Source organism: Hypanus sabinus, unplaced genomic scaffold, assembly GCF_030144855.1.
Source record: "Hypanus sabinus isolate sHypSab1 unplaced genomic scaffold, sHypSab1.hap1 scaffold_1276, whole genome shotgun sequence".
NCBI lineage: Eukaryota > Metazoa > Chordata > Chondrichthyes > Myliobatiformes > Dasyatidae > Hypanus > Hypanus sabinus.
Genome location: NW_026779342.1, coordinates 16006 through 37292, shown reverse-complemented (window position 1 = coordinate 37292; position 21287 = coordinate 16006).

The window sequence follows — 21287 nt, the reverse complement described above, 5'->3', positions numbered from 1 at the left end:
TACGCACAGTGATAGAAGGTGCAGCTGGATGACTTTCTTACAGGTGAAGTTATCAGGGACTCTGGAGGGCTCCATGCTCTCCCACAACCCGCAAGGAAAGCAGTCAACTCTCCTGTCAGGAATGCTCACTGCTCTTTCTAACTGCAATTATAAACGAAACAATTAATAAATTGAAAACAAATCTAGCAACAGTTTTATGCCTCTCTCATCCGTACAGCATCAAATTGATCAGCCCTCTACCTTTCACTCGGACACTGATTACTTGAACAATTTCCGCTGCGATTGCCCACCCCTTTACTCCGAGGTATGTCCGCTCTGCTCCTGTTAATTACACGGATATAGAAATTCAAACAATGAATGAAATTCACCCCACACCGTCTCAACACCCAGACGCGGGATCAGGCACAGATTGAAGCTCCCTCCCCCCGGTCCCTTCACACACTCCGAGGGTCAGAAGCTGCTTTCCTCTCCCCACCCCCAGCACTCCGCCGTTCCAGTCCTCCTTCATTGTGTGACTGTCTCGGAGACTGTGCGTGTGTTCGTGTTCAGATGGTGAGCAGGGAAGAGCAGAGACGTGGGAGAGGTTGACGGGGAGGGGGTAGGGACGTGGTGTTGAGATAGTGGTCACTGGCAGAAAGTGGTGTGGTACCACAAGACCGGCCTGTCTACACAGAACCGTGAACAGGATCAGAACCGAGAGATCGACATCCGGAAGAGGGGGTTGGGTATTGTAACACCAGACGTCACCTCTCCCCCTTCCTCCCCAGATTTCCAGATGAACGGGGGGAGGGGTGTAGAGGAGTGAGAGAGTTGATGGAACCGTGGAGAGTGTAGGGGATTGAACGGGTCAGGTGGACGGGAAGAGGAGATGGTGAAGGAGGAGATAACGGAGACGGCAAAGAGTGCGGGAGACGGAGGGCTGATGGAGTCGGGGTGTGTAAAAATGATTGCGGTGATGGAAATGAAGGGGAAATCGACATCGGGTGTAGGGTGTGGGGGTGTGCTGATGTAACACCAGACGTCACATCTCCCTCTTCCCCACAATTCCACATTAACACAGAAAGGGAGCGGGGTAGAGGATGCAGCGGGATGACGGAAACCTGGAATGCTGTAGGGGACGCAGCGTTTCAGAGAGACGCCGAGAGCAGTTGGGGAAGGGGGGATAACAGAGACGGCGTAAGGTTTAGGGGATAAAACAGTAATGGAGACGAGGTCTGTGGAAGGGAAGGTATGAATACAACGGGGGAGGGTGGTGACGTTGAGGATGTCCTGTCTGACTGTGGCGAGGTTGGTCGACGGGGAACGGGGTTGGCGACGAGGGGAGTCGTAGGGGAGAAAGGGGCTGATGGAGACAGGGTAGGGTGCTGGCACTGCTGGTGGTGACAGAGACTGACGGTGTGTAGAAGAGCGAGGGGGTCATGGAGATGGGCAATGGTGATTGGAAGGGACAGAGTGACTGGAACCGAGAGTGGGGAAGAGGGAGGGACTGACAGAGACGGGGGCGGGGTTGAGGAGGAGAAGTAGGAACAACTGAGGTGTGTAGCGGTGCACAGGAGGGAGGAGTCATGGAGTCGGGGAGGATTTTATTGGAGGGGACCGGTTCTGATGTCGGGCGGGGAGGAGATGACGGAGACAAAGGGAGTTGCAGTTGAGTAACTACACGAGTTGGAAAGTCACGTTGCATTTGAAAAAGACGTTAGAGAGGGGCATCATGTTCGGCTCTGCTCGCACACTTCTCTTCTGTAACCTCTATTTTCTCGGCCGATGTAAGAATCATCCTTCAGGTGGGTGAACCCTCGCAAGGCATCGGGTTCCGAATGTGTTTCTAGTAGGGCTTTGAAAACCTTTGACACCGACAGGCTGGAGTGGACAAGGTGTCGGCAGAGAGGAAGGCTAACAAAAGGTTCGCATTCATTTCCCGGGCAAGGATTTAATTTTCAGGCTCTTCTGAGGCCTCGTTTGGAGTGTGTTTCCCTGACACTTCCACTTTAAGACTAGGAATGCAAATTTCTGCCTATCACAATCCTTCCTGGAATGTCTGTAATTAAATGGATTGTGCTGAGCACTCAGTGCTCAACCGTCGAAGATCTATTTCTAGCACTGTGGGTTGTGATTGACACTTCGGATGCAGTTACTGCCGTCGTTTATTTTGAGCCTAACTCTGAGTTAATTCCAGACCTGACTCCGCACTTGGGTTGACACCATCCATAACTCCCTGGACACAGAAGTTATTGTGACGTCAGGAGTATGTGACGATTTGGTCTCTCATTGAACGCGCGTAAATTTCTATGGATGTCCGCTGGGGGGCGCTCTGACCAGTCGCATCACCGCCTGGTGTGGAGTCGACGACGCCCAGGGTGGCCCGGGACTTCAGAGGGATGTAGACTAAGCCGGTCCCTTCAAGGGCAACACCGCTCCCTCCGTTTCGTAGTTGAAACGGTGTTTATCACGACTGCAAGACGAACTCTTCATGGTCGATTTGCACTCTGCATTCGAACTTTCCAGAGTGCCTCTTGTAGACAACATTAGAGGCCACTTTCCTATTAAGCAGTGTTAGACAATCTCAACCGAAGCAAAATAGATCCAGTTGGCAACCCCAAGAGTTTTTTTGGACATATTCCCACTACTCCACTCTCTCCACAGCCCGTGTCGGTCTCTAAACTAATCTCAATATACTGCGATCTCCACGCAGCCCCACGTCAGTGTCCAAACTATTCTCACTACAGCGATCACTCTCCACGACCCCGCGTCATTATCCAGACTAATCTCAGGGGATACATCGGGGCACCGAGACGGGCTGTGGTGGTGGGAAGACAGGAGATAACGGAGACGGTAATGTGTGCAGAGAGGAAATGTGTCAGGAAGAAGGTACAGTATTGCCATGTCATGAGTTTGATACAATTTGGTCTCTCATTGTACACCAGCAAATTTCCATGGATGTCCGCTCGGGGGCGCTCTGTCCAGTCGCATCACCGCCTGATGTGGAGTCCTCAACGCCTTGGATGGCCAGACTCTGCAGAGAGATGTAGACTCAGACAGCCCCCTCAGGGACACTAGCGCTTCACCGTCTCGCAGGTGAAATTGTGTTTATCACGACATCAAGAGGAACTCTTCCTGGACGATTTGCATTCACTGCATTCGGACTTTCCAGAGATCATCTTGTACAGGACATTTCCTATCAAAAGTGTTGAACAATCTGAACAGAAGCAAAATAGATTTCTTCGAACATTTCCCAGTGCTTCTCTCTCTCTCTCTCTCTCTTCACGGCCCCGTGTCATTCTCCAGACCAATCTCACTACACATTTCGGGGATCCAGCGGGGCACGAGACGGGTTGTGTCGGTGGGAAGACAGGAGTTGACGGAGACGGTGATGTGTGCAGAGAAGGAGTGTGTCACGAAGACGGGACAGCTTGAAAGGGAGGGAACGTGACGGGAACGGGAGTACTGTAAAGGATGCAGACTGTGACGGAGACAGGAGTAGTGCTGGAGAGCGAGGGGATTATGCATACGGGGGGATTGTACCCTGCTACCGTGAAGGGCGTGACGGTGTGTCGATAACGTTGGGCGGTGCGTCCGTGTCCCGTTGAGTGCTGTGTCGGTGCCACGGTGAGAGGGCTGGGTGTCTGTTTTGTAGTGAGGGCTGTGTGGCTCTTTCACTGCCTATGTCGAGAGGTCGTTCCCTGAGTTTCTCAATGCAGCGTCATATTCCTTCATCTACCCCTCCCCCTGCGTTTCCCATCTCATGAGTTCAAAGCCCTCCTTGTTCCTCCTGTAGGGCGGTGAACGTAAATCACCGAACAGATGAGACCCTTCGGCCCGCAATGTTGTGATATACCAATTAACCTAAATCCCATCGGCCGTCACACGTCCAACTATATAAATCCCCTGTATATCCACGTGTCTGTCAAAGAACCAGTGAAACGCCTCTATCGATCTGCCTCACCACTGTCTCTGGTAACACAGTCCAAGCATCCATTAGTCTTCGTGTGAATAAAAAACTTGCCGACCTCATCTCCTTTGAAGTTGCCACCCACACCTCAGTAATAGAGGAAACCAACAATTCCGTCCACTGCTTATGGATTGTGCTCTCTATTCCGGGCAGCATCCGAATAAATCCCTTCTGTATCCTCTCCAATGACCCCGCACACTTCCTTCAACCGAGCGTCCAGAAATTATTCAGGAATCTCCAAAACGTCAAACCCAATGCCAACTCCTATCTGCCCCTTGGTTTCCCGGCTCTCTCCCCCATCTACAAGGTGTGAACCCCAATCCTCTACATTGAACTCCCTCTCTCCTTCAACACCTCCCATTATTAAAGTGCAGACTTTTCCCTTCCACACTGAGGTTAAACAGCGCTTCGGCTCCAACTTAGCAGGTATATCTTTGCCAGAATAAAAAGCCTGGCCGAATCCACATTTGCCAGATCATTCCGGACTCCAATAAAGTTGGCAAGTCAATTTAGAAACTAATCATGAGGTCAAAAATAACCTTTACAAAAATTACCTTCTATCTAATGCCTTTATCCTCACTTTTTCCCGGGGCTGAAATGTTTGCCACAAGAGGACACGGGTTTGAGGTGATGGGGAGTAGGTACAGAGGAGATGTCAGGGGTAAGTCTTTTACTCAGAGAGTGGTGAGTGTGTGGAATGGGCTGCCGGCAACGATGGTGGAGTCGGAAAAGATAGGGTCTTTTAAGAGACTTTTGGATAGGTACATGGAGCTTAGAAAAATAGAGGGCTATAGGTAAGCTAAGGTGGGGACGTGTTCGGCACAACATTGTGGGCCGAAGGGCCTGCATTGTGCTGTAGGTTTTCTATATTCCTATGTTTCTATCTTCCTTTTCTCTTGCTGATGAATCCGCCTTGCTGATTAGTTGTTGTTCAAACAAACGCGAGGCACTGGTTTATAATGCACACATTTCCCGCTCCCGAATTCTGATTGGAGGCTGCCCCAAGGGGAAAATATACATGAGTCTCTGACACAGTCAGTCAGACCCTGAGCAAGACTCCTCCATACAATCCCATCATGCACAACCGGAGTCAGACGCTGAGTGAAGCTCCCTCACCAACATTACATCACACAAGTTCGGAGTCTGAAAACGACTGAAGCTCCCTCCGCGCTGTCCTAAAGTTTCGGAAAAGGAGGGCAGCTCCCACTCACCGTCGTATAACGCAATTCTGGAATCAGAGAGAGAATGAATCTCCCTCCACTCTGTCCCGTCACACACTGCTCGGGTCAAACACAGAGTGCGTCTCCCTCCACGCCGTCCAATCACATACTCCCGGGATCAGGTGCAGTGTGAAGATCCCTCCACACCGTTCCATCACACACTCCCGGGATCAGGTGCAGTGTTAAGATCCATCCACACCGTCCCATCACACACTTTCCGGAGAAGACACAGAGTGCTTTTCCCCCTCCACCGTCCCAAGGCAGACCCCCGAGATCAAACACGTGATGCTCCCTCGACACTGCCCCATCACATTCTTTCGGGTACAGACACAGAGTGAGTTCCCTGTTCCCCATTCCTTCACACATTCACCGTTCAGATATTGTTTAGTTCAACTGCAACTCCCCGGCCCAACACCCGCACAATCGCATCACACACTACCCAAGTCAATAGGTGAGCTAAACCCCCTCCGTCCTCCACTCTCCCCTCTCAGCAATCCCCAGCGCTCCCCCATCCCAGCCGTCTGGAATTCTGTCCCGGATACTGTGAGTGCGCGTGACAGGATGTGGATTATTCAGCGCGCACGTGCTCCCAGTTTTAATCACCGACTCCAAATCCCGGTCGGGGGTCCGACCCTCTGCAACGGGATGATAGACTCCCTCATCCAGAAACCACAGTCGGTAGCAGCGTTACCTGTGCTGTGGAAGTGGGTGGGGGGCTGCAGAAGGGCTCGGACACATTAGGAGAATGGGAATAGACGTAGCAGATAGAATGCAGTGCCGGGAATCGTATGGGCATTCAATTTGAAAATAAATAAATAAAATCGTAGAATAGTTTCTTACGGGATGTTTTTTTTGTAACCCAGGCAACCTGTTCATATTCTATATCTTCACAGAATGGTCTGGGTCAATTTTGAACCGGCCCAAGAATCTCCTGATAACAAGTGTCTGTACAAAAGTTTGAACCGCGGGTCTATTTCGTATGTATAAATAACCTATCTGACGTTAATAAATGGGTGATGAATATTTAATTAATTTTTCAGAGATCCAAAATCCATTTCAATAGCTACGGGTCAAATTCGACCCGGAGCAGCCGCAACGTACAAACATCTGCAGCACCTGTACAAAACTATAAAGCTTCAGGGTGTTTATACTGTTGTCAAATGTCCGAACGGGTCAAACATGACCGGCACAGCGTGTAAGGGTTAAAAACAATCTGCGGTACACAGGGATTTGGGAGACCTCGTTCAGCTTCCCTAAAGGATTAACCTGCAGCTTGAGCCGGTGACAGCGTTAATGTCAAGAGTACTGGGACGTAAAAGCATTGACGTCATTCTCAGGTTTAATACGTCACTGGTGAGGTCACATTTGGAGAGCGTTCAGGTGAATGATTACGGGACTGGGAGTCGTATTGTAGGAGGAGTATTTGACAGCTCCGGGATATTGAACACCCACACACAGCGATTCAGTAACAGCTTCTTCCCCTACGCCAATGCATCAGCAAAAACTCGACATTTCTGCGTTGTTTAATAATATTTGCAATTTACATTAATTATACATTTTTGCACCGTACTTATGCTTCAAAAGAACAAATTCCAGGGGTTGTTATTTCCAGATAATAATTGAAATAGCGATTCCCGTGGACAACATCCGATAGGGTGGACAGGACACTTGGCCCGCTGGTCTTCACCAGTCACACCGAGTCCAGGAGTCGGGAGGTCAAGCTGCCGTGGTACAAGACGTCGGTGAGGCCGCCCTGCTTTAGGAAAAATGTCAGTGATCTGGATAAACTGTACAGGGAATTCTACGGGGATACTGCCAGAACTCGGAGGACTGAGTTAAGGAGAGCGGGAAGGAAGGTGGGAACATTATTCCCTGGAGCGTAGTTATAACATTTACAGAGTTCCATAAACCCGAGAGGGGCACCGACAGATGGAATGCGCACAGACTTTCACTCAGGGTCGGGTTGTAGAGAACCAGATGGCACAGGATTGAGGTGAGACTGAGTGGAAAGGAGAAATTGAGAGAGAGATCAGGGAGACGGAGGGTTTAGAGAGAACAGGGAGGGGAGGTATAGAGTTCCTGAGGAGGGAAGGTGAGAGAGGTGAAAGAGGAGTGCAGAGGGAGCAGAGAAAGTGCGGGCGGAGAACTTTCGTGGGAATAAGGGGAGCTGAGGGGCAGACAGGAAGGTAGAGGGAACAAGGAAGATCGTGACGTGGGTAATGGCGAGAACGAAGGGAATAGACGACGAGAAGGGTTTGTCGTAGTCTGTTAGAGAGAATATGATGGCGACAAGATTAGGAGATGTAGGAGGGAGGTGCAGGGAGGGTGCGGAGAGAATTTGACTTGATTTAGGAATGAGAGTGAAGGGGAGAGCAGGAGGAGAATATAGGGGTAGTCACTTGATTTATGTCGACTCCACTGGCTGTTGGCAGAGACCCTGGGTCTCTTGAAGAACATCCGGGAACAAAGTTGCTGACCTCTCGCAGATGAAACGCCGATCATGAACACAAAGTATAGTCATTACGCACTGACTGCAGACGCGTATTCCCGAGGACGCCTTGTACAGGAGACTCTGTCCCACATTCCTATCCAGGAGGGGTAAACAATTTCAACAGGGACAAAACAGCTTCAGTAGAGAACCCGATCAGAGTCCGTCCCCAAGCTAATCCCATGAATTCGATCTCTCCTAATTGCCTGTGTGAATCCCCAAACTCATCCCATTCAACCACTCTCTCCCCACAGCCCCGTGCCGGTACCCAGAAAAATCCCATGGCCCCAATGTCTCCCCACAATCCTGTGTCAGTTCCCAAATTAATCGTACTGACCCAATGTCTCCCCACAGCCCCGTAAACCCCCAAACTAATCCCACCCAACCGCTTCCCCGCTACAGTCCCCTTTCAGTCCCCATACGAATCGAACAGGCCGACACTCCCCCCTCTGATCTGTTTCAGTCCCCGAACAAACCCCACCGTCCCACCGTCTCCCCACAGTTATGGCTGTCCCGAAATGAATCCCAATGTTCCACACTCTTCCCTCAGCCCTGTGTGGTTCCAGGTTCATCTCGTTGCCCTTTCCTCTACCCAGAGTTTCGTGTCTGTCTCCTGACATATCCCACTACACCGCGCTCTCCTCATAGCCTCTGGTCCGCCTCCCGACTTATACCACTGGCACCCTCTATCCCACATCCTTGCCTCAGTTGGCCCACTGTGTGTCCGCCGCCCTGTATCGGTCTCCAAACTAATCCATTTCTTCAACTCTCGCCACAGAGATCCGTGTCATTCACCAAACGAATCCCGCCGTTGCTCCCTCTCCTCACAGTCCGGCGAATATCTCCAAAATAGTCCCACTGAACCGCGCTGTCCTCACCCAGATACGTCAGTACTAAAATAAACTCTGTCACTGATCTCTCCCCACTGCCCTCTGGCAGTTTTCGAAATATTCCTACTGCCCTGTCCTGCCCGACAGACACGTTTCGGCCCCAAAATGTTCCCATTCAAACACCCTACCCCCTTCCCAGGTGCAGTCTACAAACAAATCACAATGCCCCTCCATTTTACGACAAAACTACTTCAGTCCGTAAAGTAATCCCATTTTCTCCCGTTAGGACTATATCAATAACGAATCTTCACTCCACAGATTAGTTATAATCTTACCCGTTTTCGCATTTTTCGATCCAGTAAGCAAAGTTGCTGTCAGGAAGATTGTGGAATACAAAGAGCTGAGAAGTTAAATTTAATTCATTATTGCCAAGAATTGAAAACTATCTACGTACCTTCCCTCTATTGATTATAACAAGATACTGTGATGGGACGGTGTGGAGGGAGATTCACTATGTATCTGACCCCGGGAGTGTGTGAGGGGAAGGTGTGGAGGGAGATTCATTCTGTGCCTGACCCCTGGAGTGTGTGATGGGACGGTGTGGAGGGAGATTCTCTTTGTGTCTGACTCGGGGACTGTGCGATGTGACGGTTGGGAGGGGGGTTCACTCTGTATCTGACCCCGGGAGTGTGTGATGATTATTGTGGGATCTTCCCGTGCTGTGACACATACCGCTTCATCCCTTGAATTTATTTCCAGCAGCCTTGAATAACGGATTGAACATTCTTGCTTCGCTTCTTGGAAAGATGTTTCAAACCTGGATACGTAATAACTCCGGTCTTTATTTGTGACCCAGTCCTGGGAACATGTTTGCTCTGAAAATCAGGGACAAGGAATAGTGACACAAAGAGTGAATCTCCCTTCACACTTCCCCATCACACACACACGGGTTGACACACAGAGTGAAATTCCCTCCACGCGGTCCCATCACGCACCCCCGAGGTCAGACACAGTGTGAATCTCCCTCCACAAACTCCCGTCGGAAAGTAACAAGGATCAGACACAGTGAAGTTCCCTCCACACCATTCATCACACACTGCTGTTGAGTGACGTTGAGTGAATCTCCGTGCACACTGCCTTTTATAAACGCCCGTGGTCAGACGTGGAGTGAAGCTCCGTGCACACTGCCTTTTATAAACGCCCGGGGTCAGACGTGGAGTGAAGCTCCATGCACACGGCCTTTTATAAACCACCGGGGTCCGACGTGGTGTGATGCTCCGTGCACACTGCCTTTTATAAAAGCCCGGGGTCAGACGTGGAGTGAAGCTCCGTACACACTGTCTTTTATAAACGCCCGGGATCAGACGTGGAGTGAAGCTCCATGCACACTGTCTTTTATAAACGGACGGGGTCAGACGTGGAGTGAAGCTCCGTGCACACTGTCTTTTATAAACGCCCGTGGTCAGACGTGGAGAGAAGCTCCGTGCACACTGCCTTTTTTAAACGCCCGGGGACAGACGTGGAGTGATGCTCCCTGCACACTGCCTTTTAAAAACGCCCGGGGTCAGACGTGGAAAGAAGCTCCGTGCACACTGCCTATTATAAACACCCGGGGTCAGACGTGGAGAGAAGCTCCGTGCACACGGCCTTTTTTAAACGCCCGGGGTCAGACGTGGAGTGATGCTCCGTGCACACGGCCTTTTATAAACGCCCGGGGTCAGACGTGGAGTGAAGCTCCGTGCACACGGCCTTTTTTAAACGCCCGGGGTCAGACGTGGAGTGATGCTCCGTGCACACGGCCTTTTATAAACGCCCGGGGTCAGAAGTGGAGTGATGCTCCCTGCATACTGCCTATTATAAACACCCGGGGTCAGACGTGGAGAGAAGCTCCGTGCACACGGCCTTTTATAAACACCCGGGGTCAGACGTGGAAAGAAGCTCCGTGCACACTGCCTATTATAAACACCCGGGGTCAGACGTGGAGTGAAGCTCCGTGCACACTGACTATTATAAACACCCGGGGTCAGACGTGGAGAGACGCTCCGTGCACACTGCCTATTATAAACACCCGCGGTCAGACGTGGAGAGACGCTCCGTGCACACTGCCTTTAATAAAGGCCCGGGGTCAGACGCGGAGAGAAGCTCCGTGCACACTGCCTTTTATAAAGGCAGGGGGTCAGATACTCCCGGGGTCAGTTACAGAGGAAAGCTCCCTCAACACCGCCACTCACACGCTCCCGGGGTCAGACAACAGAATTTAGATCCTCTACAAAGTCCAATAACACACAGCCTGATCAGGCACAATGTGAATCTCTCTCTCTCCACGGCCCCATTACACACTCCAGCGTTCAGAGACAGAAAGAAACTCCCTCTGTGCACACGACGAATATCGGTGTGAATCTCCCGTCACGCATCTCCTGGCAGGTCACAGTGTGAGGCTCTCTCTGGACCGTTCCATCACACCCACCTGTGTTTTCACACAATGCGAAGCTCCGCCCACACCCTCCAATGGCACACTCACGGGGTCAGACTCCCTCCAAAATATCCAAACACACAATCCGGTGTCACATAGAGTAAACCCTCCATCTGCACCGTCCCATCACACACTCCTGGAATCAAACACAAACGCTCTCTCTCTACGATCCCATTACACACTCCGGGAGTCAGACACAGAGTGACGCTCCCTCTGCAACGTCCCATCACTCACTCCCCGAATTAGACACATACTGAAGCTGTCTCTCCTCGATCCCATAACACACTCCCGTATTCAGACTCAAAATGAATCCTCCTCTGCAACTTCCCATCATTCACTCCCGGATTCCGACACAGAGTGAATCCCCCGCTACACCGTCCCATCACACACTCCCACATTCAGAGTAAAACGTTCTCTCCACGGTGCCATAACACACTTCAGGGGTCCGACATGGGGTGAATCTCTCTGTGCAGTGTCCCATCGCAGAACCCCACAGTCTGACACAGAGTGAAGTTGGATCCATACTGGATTCAGTGATAGAGTGAAGTTTCCTCCACGCATCTCCATCACACACTCACCGGGTCAAGCACAGATTGAATCACCCTCCATACCTTCTCTTCACACACTCCCGATATTAAGCACTGAGTGACGCTTCCTCTCTACATCCCTGCCCTGTGATGAGGAGCGGGTGAAAGAGGGGGATGATGCCTCACCTCTGCTTCTGGTCAACAATTCACAGATCTGGTGACGGAGATCGGACAGATTAGATTTGAGCGCTGAAAGCTTGGATTGAAGGGATGAGTTTAACTGATGGTAGTTTCGGTGGCAGGTTTCCTTAGACTGACGAATCTGTGACACTGAGAGAGATGGTGAAGGATGTTTAGCCTTTGCAGTGACACGTGAGTCAGCGTCACGCTACCAAACTGGTCACGGAGATTATACCCATGTAGCAATATCACAATTACAGCACGGAAGCAGGCTATCTCGGCCCTTCTAGTCCGTTCCCAACGCTTACTCTCACCTATTTTCAACGCACTGCACTCAGCCCATAACCCCCCATTCATTTACTGTCCATGTCCCTATCCAATCTTACTTTATATGACAATACCGAACCTGCCTCTACCACTTCTGCTGGAAGCTCGTTCCACACAGCCACCAGTCTCTGAGTAAAAAAAAATATTTCTCGTGTTACCCCTAAACTTTTGCCCCGTAAGTCTCAACTCATGTCCTCTTGCTTGAATCTCCCGTACTCTCAATGGGAAACGCCTATACACGTCAACTCTATCTATCCCCCTCATAATTTCAAATACCTCTATCAAGTTCACCCTCAACCTTCTACGCTCCAAAGAATAAAGACCTAACTTGTTCAGCCTTTCCCTGTAACTCAGGTGCTGAAAACCAGGAAACATTCTAGTAAATCTTTTCTATACTCTCTCTATCTTGTTGACATCTTTCCTATCATTCGGTGACCAAAACTGTACACAATACTCAAAATTTGGCCTTACCAATGTCTTGTACAATTTTAACATTACATCCCAACTCCTATACACAATGCTCTTATTTATAAAGGCCAGCATACCAAAAGTTTTCTTTACCACCCCATGCAGATGAGATTCCACCTTCAGGGAACTATGCACCATTATAATTTTGTTGTGTCAGTGTCACGGTGAAGGGTGTCACAGTGAAGGACGTGCTGATGGCACAGAGCGAGGCGTCGGCGCCACATTGTGGGGCGCGTCTGTGTCACACTATGATGTACATCAATGTCCCGATGAAGATTTTGTTGATGTTACAATGGGGGTCTGCGTCAGTATCATGCTGGACATGTCCGATTTCCTGTGAGGGACGTGTGAGGAAACTGTGAGAAGTTTCTGTGCCCCGGCGATAGGTGTGCCGGATCACAATGAAGTGTCTCTCGATGTCAAGTCGAGGAAAATGCCAGTGTGGGGGCCCTTGTGGTGTCACCGTGGGTGGAGTATCTGTGTCATGCGTGGGGTGTGCTGGTCTCACAGAGCGGGGTATGTCAGTGTCACGGTGAGAGACATGTCATGGCCACGCTGGGTGTGAGACGGTCACGCTGAGGTGTGTCTCGGTGTCACAGAGAGAACTATGTTGGTGTCATTGTGAATTTAGGTGTCAGTATCACGTTAAGGGGTTTGCCTGTGTCAGGGTGAGGTGTGGGGCATTGCCTGAGCGAGCGGTGCATCGGTTTTTGTGTAGAGGAGCGATACTGTCTCGGTAAAGGGTGTTAATGCGATTTCTGTGTCACGGTGTGGTGCGGACTGGATCACGTTGTGGAGCGTGGAGATGTCACGGTATGCGGTACCTCAGTGTCACGGTGGAGACCGTGTCGGTGTCACTGTGAGGTGTGTTTCGGTGTCGCTTAAGGAATTTATCAGTGACACGTTCAGGGGCATGTCGATATTACAGTGAGGAGTAAGTTGCGGTCAGTGTGACTGTCACGGCGATGGGGTATATCAATGTCCTAGTGAAGGTTTTGTTGATGTTACAATTGGGGACTGGGTCATGTTTGTGTCACGGCGATGTAGTGTCAGCGTCGCGGTCAGGAGTATATCTGTGTCTCGTTGAAGGTCGTGACCGTGCTACGGCAACAGCATTGTTGATGTTATGGTGAATGGCGCGTCGGTGGCAGGACGAGTCTTGATTGTGTTACGGTAAAGGCCGTGTTTTTATCACGGTCAGGGGTGTGTCCGTGTTGTGGTGATGGGGTTTTAATCGGTGTTACGGCAATAACAAATTATTCCACTCTCTTTACGTATGGTGTGACTCCACTGGGAGAACGTTCCACTCACCATGGATCGAGAGACCGGCCACAGTCACGATAATGGCTGACGTAACTAGGCAGATTAGGCAGATCAGACGGTGCGGTCTATTTCCGATCTTTCCTTTCGGATGCTGTTCATGCGCAGCTGTGGAGAGACCACAAGACCATGCGATGATAAGAAATGGCAGCAGAAGGAGGCCATTCGGTTATTCAAGTCTGCCCCGCCATTCAGTCATGGGCTGAACCAATTCTTCCGTCATCCCCACTCCCCTGCATACTGCAAATACCCTTCGATATCCCGGCTAATCAAGAAACTATAGATCTCTGCCTGAAATGCACCAAATGATTTGGCCTCCACAGCCGCTTGTGGCAACAAATTCCACAGCTTTACCAGTCTCTGACTAACTCGTAACTTAGCTGTATCTCCGTTCTAAATGGACTATCTTCAATCCTGAAGTCGTGACCTCTTGTCCTAGACTCCCCTATCACGCGGAATAACATATTGTATCTAATCTGTTCAGGCCTTTAGACAATCGGAAAGTTTCTGTGAGATCCCGCCCCCCCCTCAGTCTCCTGAACTACAGGGAATACAGTCCAAAAGCTCCAGATGTTCCTCATACAATAACCCTCCCATTCCTGGAACCATTCTGGTGAATCTTCCCTGAAACCTCTCCAATGTCAGCACATCCATAAGGAGCCCCAGACGGCAGAGAATACTCCAAGTGTGGTCTCCGAGTGCTTCAACATCATATCCCTGTTCTTATATTCCGTACCTCTAGAAATCAATGGCAACATTGCACTCGCCTTCTCCACCCCCGACTCAAACTGGAGACTGACCTTCAGGGTATCCAAGTCCCTTTGCATTTTGAATGTTCTGTCCATCTAAATAGTCGTCCGCCCGTTCATTTCACCCACTAATGTGTGTACGCATACATTTTCCCAACGTTGTACCTCATTTAGGGTAAGATACGCTCGGGTATTTTATAGAAACATGGATAGATACCCCACACAGAAATAGGGTGTTTTAAGAGATTTCAGGACAGGTACAGGGAACTTTGAAAAATAAAGGGCGAACAGGAAGTCTAGTCATTTCTATTGTAGGGACATGTTCGGCACAACTTTGTGCTGTAGGTTTTACATGTTGGCTGACGGTGTCCTGTGGTGTTCCACAGGGTCTCGTTGTGTCCGATTATTCTTCTATTATGTCAAAGACTTGGATGCTTGAATTAATACTCCGGTTTGAGTTTGCATACGACGTGAAGATTGCTGGAGGACAGGGAGCTTGGAGGAATGAAGGAGTCTGTAGGAGGACGGGAGATACAGGTCGACAGGCTGGTGAAGAAGGTGTTCGACACGTTTGCCTTTATCAGTCAGGACACTGAGTCCGGGAGTCGGGAGGTCACATCCCAGTTGTCCAAGACGTCGGCGAGGAGGCACTCGGACTTCGGTTCAGTCTTGGTTCGCCCTGCTGTAGGAAAGATGTAAGTGCGCTGGAAAGTGTGCAGAGGGAGATTTCCCAGGATGTTGCAAGAGCTCGAGGGACTGAGTTATGAAGTGATGTCGGGCAGTTCAGGGCTTAATACCTTGGAGCCCAGGACTGACCTCACAGAGGGGCTTTGTTCCTTGGAGTGTACGGGTGACCTCACAGAGGGGCTTTGTTCCTTGGAGTGTACGGGTGACCTCACAGAGGGGCTTTGTACGTTGGAGTGTACGGGTGACCTTACAGAGGGGCTTTGTTCCTTGGGGTGTACGGGTGACCTCACAGAGGGGCTTTGTTCCTTGGAGTGTACAGGTGACCTCACAGAGGGGCTTTGTTCCTTGGAGTGTACGGGTGACCTTACAGAGGGGCTTAGTTCCTTGGAGTGTACGGGTGACCTTACAGAGGGGCTTAGTTCCTTGGAGTGTACGGGTGACCTCACAGAGGGGCTTTGTTCCTTGGAGTGTACGGGTGACCTTACAGAGGGGCTTTGTTCCTTGGAGTGTACGGGTGACCTTACAGAGGGGCTTTGTTCCCTGGGGTGTACGGGTGACCTCACAGGGGCTTTGTTCCTTGGAGCCTAGGACTGACCTCACAGAGGGGCTTTGTTCCTTGGAGTGTACGGGTGACCTCACAGAGTGTCTTGATTCCTTGGGGCCTAGGACTGACCTCACAGAGGGGCTTTGTTCCTTGGAGTGTACGGGTGACCTTACAGAGGGGCTTTGTTCCCTGGGGTGTACGGGTGACCTCACAGAGGGGCTTTGTTCCTTGGAGCCTAGGACTGACCTCACAGAGGGGCTTTGTTCCTTGGAGTGTACGGGTGACCTCACAGAGGGGCCTTGTTCCTGTGAGTGTACGGGTGACCTCACAGAGGGTCTTGATTCCTTGGGGCCTAGGACTGACCTCACAGAGGGGCTTTGTTCCTTGGAGTGTACAGGTGACCTCACAGCGGGGATTTGTTCTTTGGAGTGTACGGGTGACCTCACAGAGGGGCTTTGTACGTTGGAGTGTACGGGTGACCTCACAGAGGGTCTTGATTCCTTGGGGCCTAGGACTGACCTCACAGAGGGGCTTTGTTCCTTGGAGTGTACGGGTGACCTCTCAGAGGGGCTTTGTTCCCTGGGGTGTACGGGTGACCTCACAGAGGGGCTTTGTTCCTTGGAGTGTACGGGTGACCTCACAGATGGGCTTTGTTCCTTGGAGTGTACGGGTGACCTCACAGAGGGGCTTTGTTCATTGGAGTGTACGGGTGACCTCACAGAGGGCCTTTGTTCGTTGGAGTGTACGGGTGAACTTACAGAGGTGGACAAATCCATGAGGGTCACCTCTGCTACAGTCACGGACGAGAATGCACACGGCGAAGATGAGAGAAGAAATACATTTAATTGGGCATCCAAGTGACTAATTTTTGGACCCAAATGGTGGCCGGTATGTCGGACGAGATGCTAGGAAATTGGCCGAAGGAGAGTAATTTGCAGTATTTACTAAAACACTCACTTCTGCATGTAACATGTGAAGTGTCCACAGTGGCGTCATAATTGTGAACTCTGACCTGTTTGTGCATTGGTTGGCAGCTTGCGGGGTCCTGCGGCAATGGGAGGAGCCTGATCCTCATCGATGACGGGCTCATCGTTCAGAAATTTCACCTCTGCGTAGGTGGAGCTCAGACCAACTGGGATGCAGAGCGAGGGAGGAACAGAGAGAAGGTGATAGAACGGGGAGTGGCAGCAGAGAGAGAGAGCAGAAAAAGGCGAAAAGAGAGTAGGGGAAGTGTGGGTTAAGTAAAGGGGGGAAAGGATGAGAGGCAGGGAGAAAGAATGTGAGGGAACGGGGAACACGGGGGGAGAGAGGATGATAGATGGATAGAGAGGAGGAGACAGTGGTGAGCGATAGACGCAATAAGCGGGAATATAGAAGAGAGAGAATTGGGTTGAGAATTGTTAGAGGAGACGCAGAGAGTGGCAGAGGAAGAGAGAGCGGTGATAGAGGATAAGAGTGAGGGTAGGGGGAGGGACGAGAGAGAGCAAAGAGAGCAGTGGGAGATAGGAGAGTGAGGTTAGAAGCTAAGTGGGATGCAGAGAGGGTAAGGAACAGAGGAAGAGAAAGGGAGATTGCGAGAGAGGGGGAAAGGGGACGGGACAGAAAGAGAGAATAAGTCAGTGAATAAGTATTCAATGAGGGAAAGAGTGCGAAGGAGAGTGCGAGGGTGAGGAAGGGTGAAAGGGGGAGTGTGATAGACGGGCGAGTTTGGAGAGTTGGGCAAGTGAGGGAAGGGGAGGGAGGTTGAAATTTGGGAGAAGGGGAATTGGTTGGAAGAGAAGAGGGGAAAGGGCATGGGGAGAGAGACGGATGGGGAGAGATATAAGGATTTTCGATAGATGTGCGAAATTAGAGAGAGTAGGCAGAGAGAGGGGCAAAGGCGGTAAAATATGAAGAGGTTGAGAGGGGAATGAAAGATGTGTGAGAGGGAGGGTGGTGGAAGGCAAAGATGAGGAAAAAGGGAGGGGAATAAGAGGGAAAGCGGGGAAAGGAGGAGAGAGAGGGAGACAGAGAGATCAGATGAGAGAAAAAGGTGGTTCGAAAGTTGAGAGATTCGTTCAAGTTTTCCACTGTGCTGGCTCACTTCCGCTTCCTCCATGGTTCCCTCATCACCTCCACTCCAATGTTGTTTCCTTTTTATCGACCCTCCCACGGTGATCCCTCCGCTCCGTGCTCCCTCCTCAATGTCCTTTTCCCCTCAGCGACCACTCTCACAGCAAATCCTCCTCACCGAATTCCAAGCCTCACCCACCACTACACGCCTCCCAGTGAATCCCCTCCTCAGCGCCCCCTCGCACAGCACTGCCTCCTCACCCCATCCCACAGGGCTCTGTCCAGACATCCAGTCACGAAGGCACCATTCACACCAAACACCGCCCCACGCTTCCAATGAGCTCCCTGATCATGGTCTATATCACGAGTTCCCTCTGACGTATTCTGCAGCAGTGAATTATCGGGGTCAACTGTACTTTGCCCTGAAATCTATCGAAAGGAATCGACACGTCACCTAAACACTGTCAAACCAAAAAAGATGAAACTGACCTTCATCTCTCCGGACCCGGGGCGCCGAGGTGGCCGTGATATTCAGCTGCAAGTACGATACATCCGGTTCAGCTGGGGACAGAACATCTGAGGGTGAGAATCTGGGATTGGCTTCCTCCTCACCGTCACACCGCACATTCCCGGGGTCAGACGCAGAGTAAGTCTCCATCCACACCTTCACACAGCACATTCACGGTTGAGGCACAGAGAGAAACTCTCTCCACACAGTCCTATCACACATTTTTTAGACAGAAACACAGTGCAGCTCCCTCCACACTGTCACGTCACTTTCCCGGGTCAATGACTGAGAATCATATAAACCACACCGCCATCTAGCGTTTTGCTAGTGAATTGCAGAGCAACGCAGACATACCGAGGCACAGATATAAATGTTCACAACGGCGCAGGCCACTTACAAAGGCTACGCTTTCGGCTACTACGCAGAGTGTAAATCAGCCTTAAAACTCCCTTCGCAGCGAGTCGTCATGAGTACCTGGGTTCAGACACCGAGTAAAGCGCCCTCAGCACCGACCGACCACACCACATCCCCGGGGTCAGCCATGGAGAGTAGCTCCGTCCACGCTATCCTATCTCATACTCCCGGGGTCAGAGACAGCTGTAAGCTGTCTCCCTCTCTCTGCACTACTCACCTCCCGAAGGAGCTTGTGGGTCCGTTCCTGTGAGCCGCATGTTCGCGTAGGTCTCGCTCTCGTCCATCCTGTCGAGTCTCTGAGCTCCTGAAAGGGACGGGACCTTCGGGACAGGAAACCCGGAGTGGGACACCGTGGTCCACTAACACCTGATGAACAGCCGATAAAGAGAGGGACAGAGATGAGAGAGGTAGTGCGGGGAGGTGAGAGATTGTGTGTGAGGGAGGGTGTTTGTGTGAGATGAGAGTGGCGGGGGCGGGGTGATGAGAAATAGAGGGAGGAGAGAGATCTGGAGAGTGACTGGCCAAAGGAAACTCCCCAGCACACAAGCACACACTCGAATTCCTTGTACTTGATCTGCCCTTATCAAACGACATTCTCTCTCTCTCTCTCTCTCTCTCTCTCTCTCTCTCTCTCTCTCTCTCTCTCTCTCTCTCTCTCTCACTCGCACACACACATGCGCACACACACTTACGCACACAATCACACACCAAATATCCAAATAATCGACCTATCTACACAGAACTGTGGAGAGGCTCAGAAACGAGTGGCCGATATCGAGTAGAAAATGATGTAAGACCAGGCGTCAAAACTCCCCAGAGCCTAGGCGTGTAGACCATCAAGTCCAGCTGTCTCATCTACCTTCAGACCTTTCAGTATCACAAGAACCTTCTGTCCAGTGATGGTAACTTCTCACACTTCCGACACCCTGACAACCTGTAACTTCCATCCTACTGGTCGTGTCGACCACAGTGAAGACTAGTGCAAAGTACTCATTCATTCCATCTGCTGTTTCTTTCTCTCCAGATGCTCTCCAGCGGTCCTACACCACCTCCTCACCTCCTTCCGGTTCATCCATCTGAAGAAACTTCAGGCATCCTCTTTAACATTATTGGCTAGTTTAATGTCATATCCCATCTTTACCTCTTTAGGTTCTTTTCCTTTTTTGTCCACCGTGTAAGTTGCAGCTCAGCCGACTGACTGCAATTTCCCCCAGTAATCAACCTCTCCTCAGTGTGCATTGCCTCTATATCTAAACCAAATACTTCATCGTCAGCACTATTACCCGCCTTTCCTACAATTCTTCTGCAATGAAATGTATGCAGTTCAGGACAGGAGTTGCCCTGAGCTCAATCATATGATTCCGAATATCGTGTGAGGTCTTAACACCATCTGCCTCCACACATACTCCATAAACGGTTCTGGCAATCTGGCTCCCATCCCTCAGCAACTGGTCCGAACCGATAACAGTCAGCTGTCCAGTTTTCCTGGTTCTGGGCTCACTAGCACGCGGCACGAGCAGCAATCCTGAGATCACCACACTGGACATCCTGCCCTTTAACTTAGAACCTAACTCACTGTACTCCCTCCTTATACACCCTATCCATGGCACTGATACCTTCAAGTAACACGATTTCACTTGTACTGCAGTGGGCCTGGGACCATCCAGACAACAGCAATTCTTAAGTGAAGCTGCGGTGTATTGGCAACAGCTCAGCGTTCAGCACAGTCATTTCCTCAGTTCTCATCAACAAGCTCCAAATCCTGGGCCGTTGCTTCTCCCTCTGCAAAATAATGATTGACATCCTCATCGTGAAACCATAGTCCGTGGAGATCGGTCATAACATTTCCGATCCAGGTGTAGTATTGCAGTAGCAGAGAGGTTACCAACTGTCATACAGATCAGAAACAAACGGGCAAAGTACTGGCAGATAGAATACAGAGCCTGGAAGTGTACGGTCCTGCAATTTGCCAGAAGAAAGAAAAGCATAGAGAGTATTATTTTTAAGAAAATCAGTAATCTACGGCGCAAAGCGAATTTGGGAGTCCTGCTGCAGAACTCCCTTAAGGTTAACTGACAGGTGGAGTCAGTGGTGAGAAAGACAAGCGCAATGTTCACGTTCATTTCCAGATGACCGCAACAACAGAACAATTTTTTTTTTTAATTTTTAGACTATACAAGGCACTGGCGTGGGCTCATTTGTAGCATTATGAGCAGTGTTGGTCCCCTTATAAAGTAAGGGGTTTGCTGACATTGGAGATGATACGATCATAATGCATTGCGAAGCATAAGACCATTCAGCCCATCGAAACTGATTTGCCATTCCATTCCCGGCTGCTCCCGGATCCCACTCAACATTCCTTCTCGCCGTATAATTTTTTGCCTGCCCAATCAGAAAACTGTCAAATTCCGCCTCGGTGCACTTGGCCTCTAGCATGGTTTGTGACAGAGCATTCCGCATATTCTCTCGTCCCTGGCAACAAACGCTCCTCTTTGCTTCTATTCTAGAACGTTGTCCCGCGATTCTGAGCATGTGCCATTTGGTTCTGGAT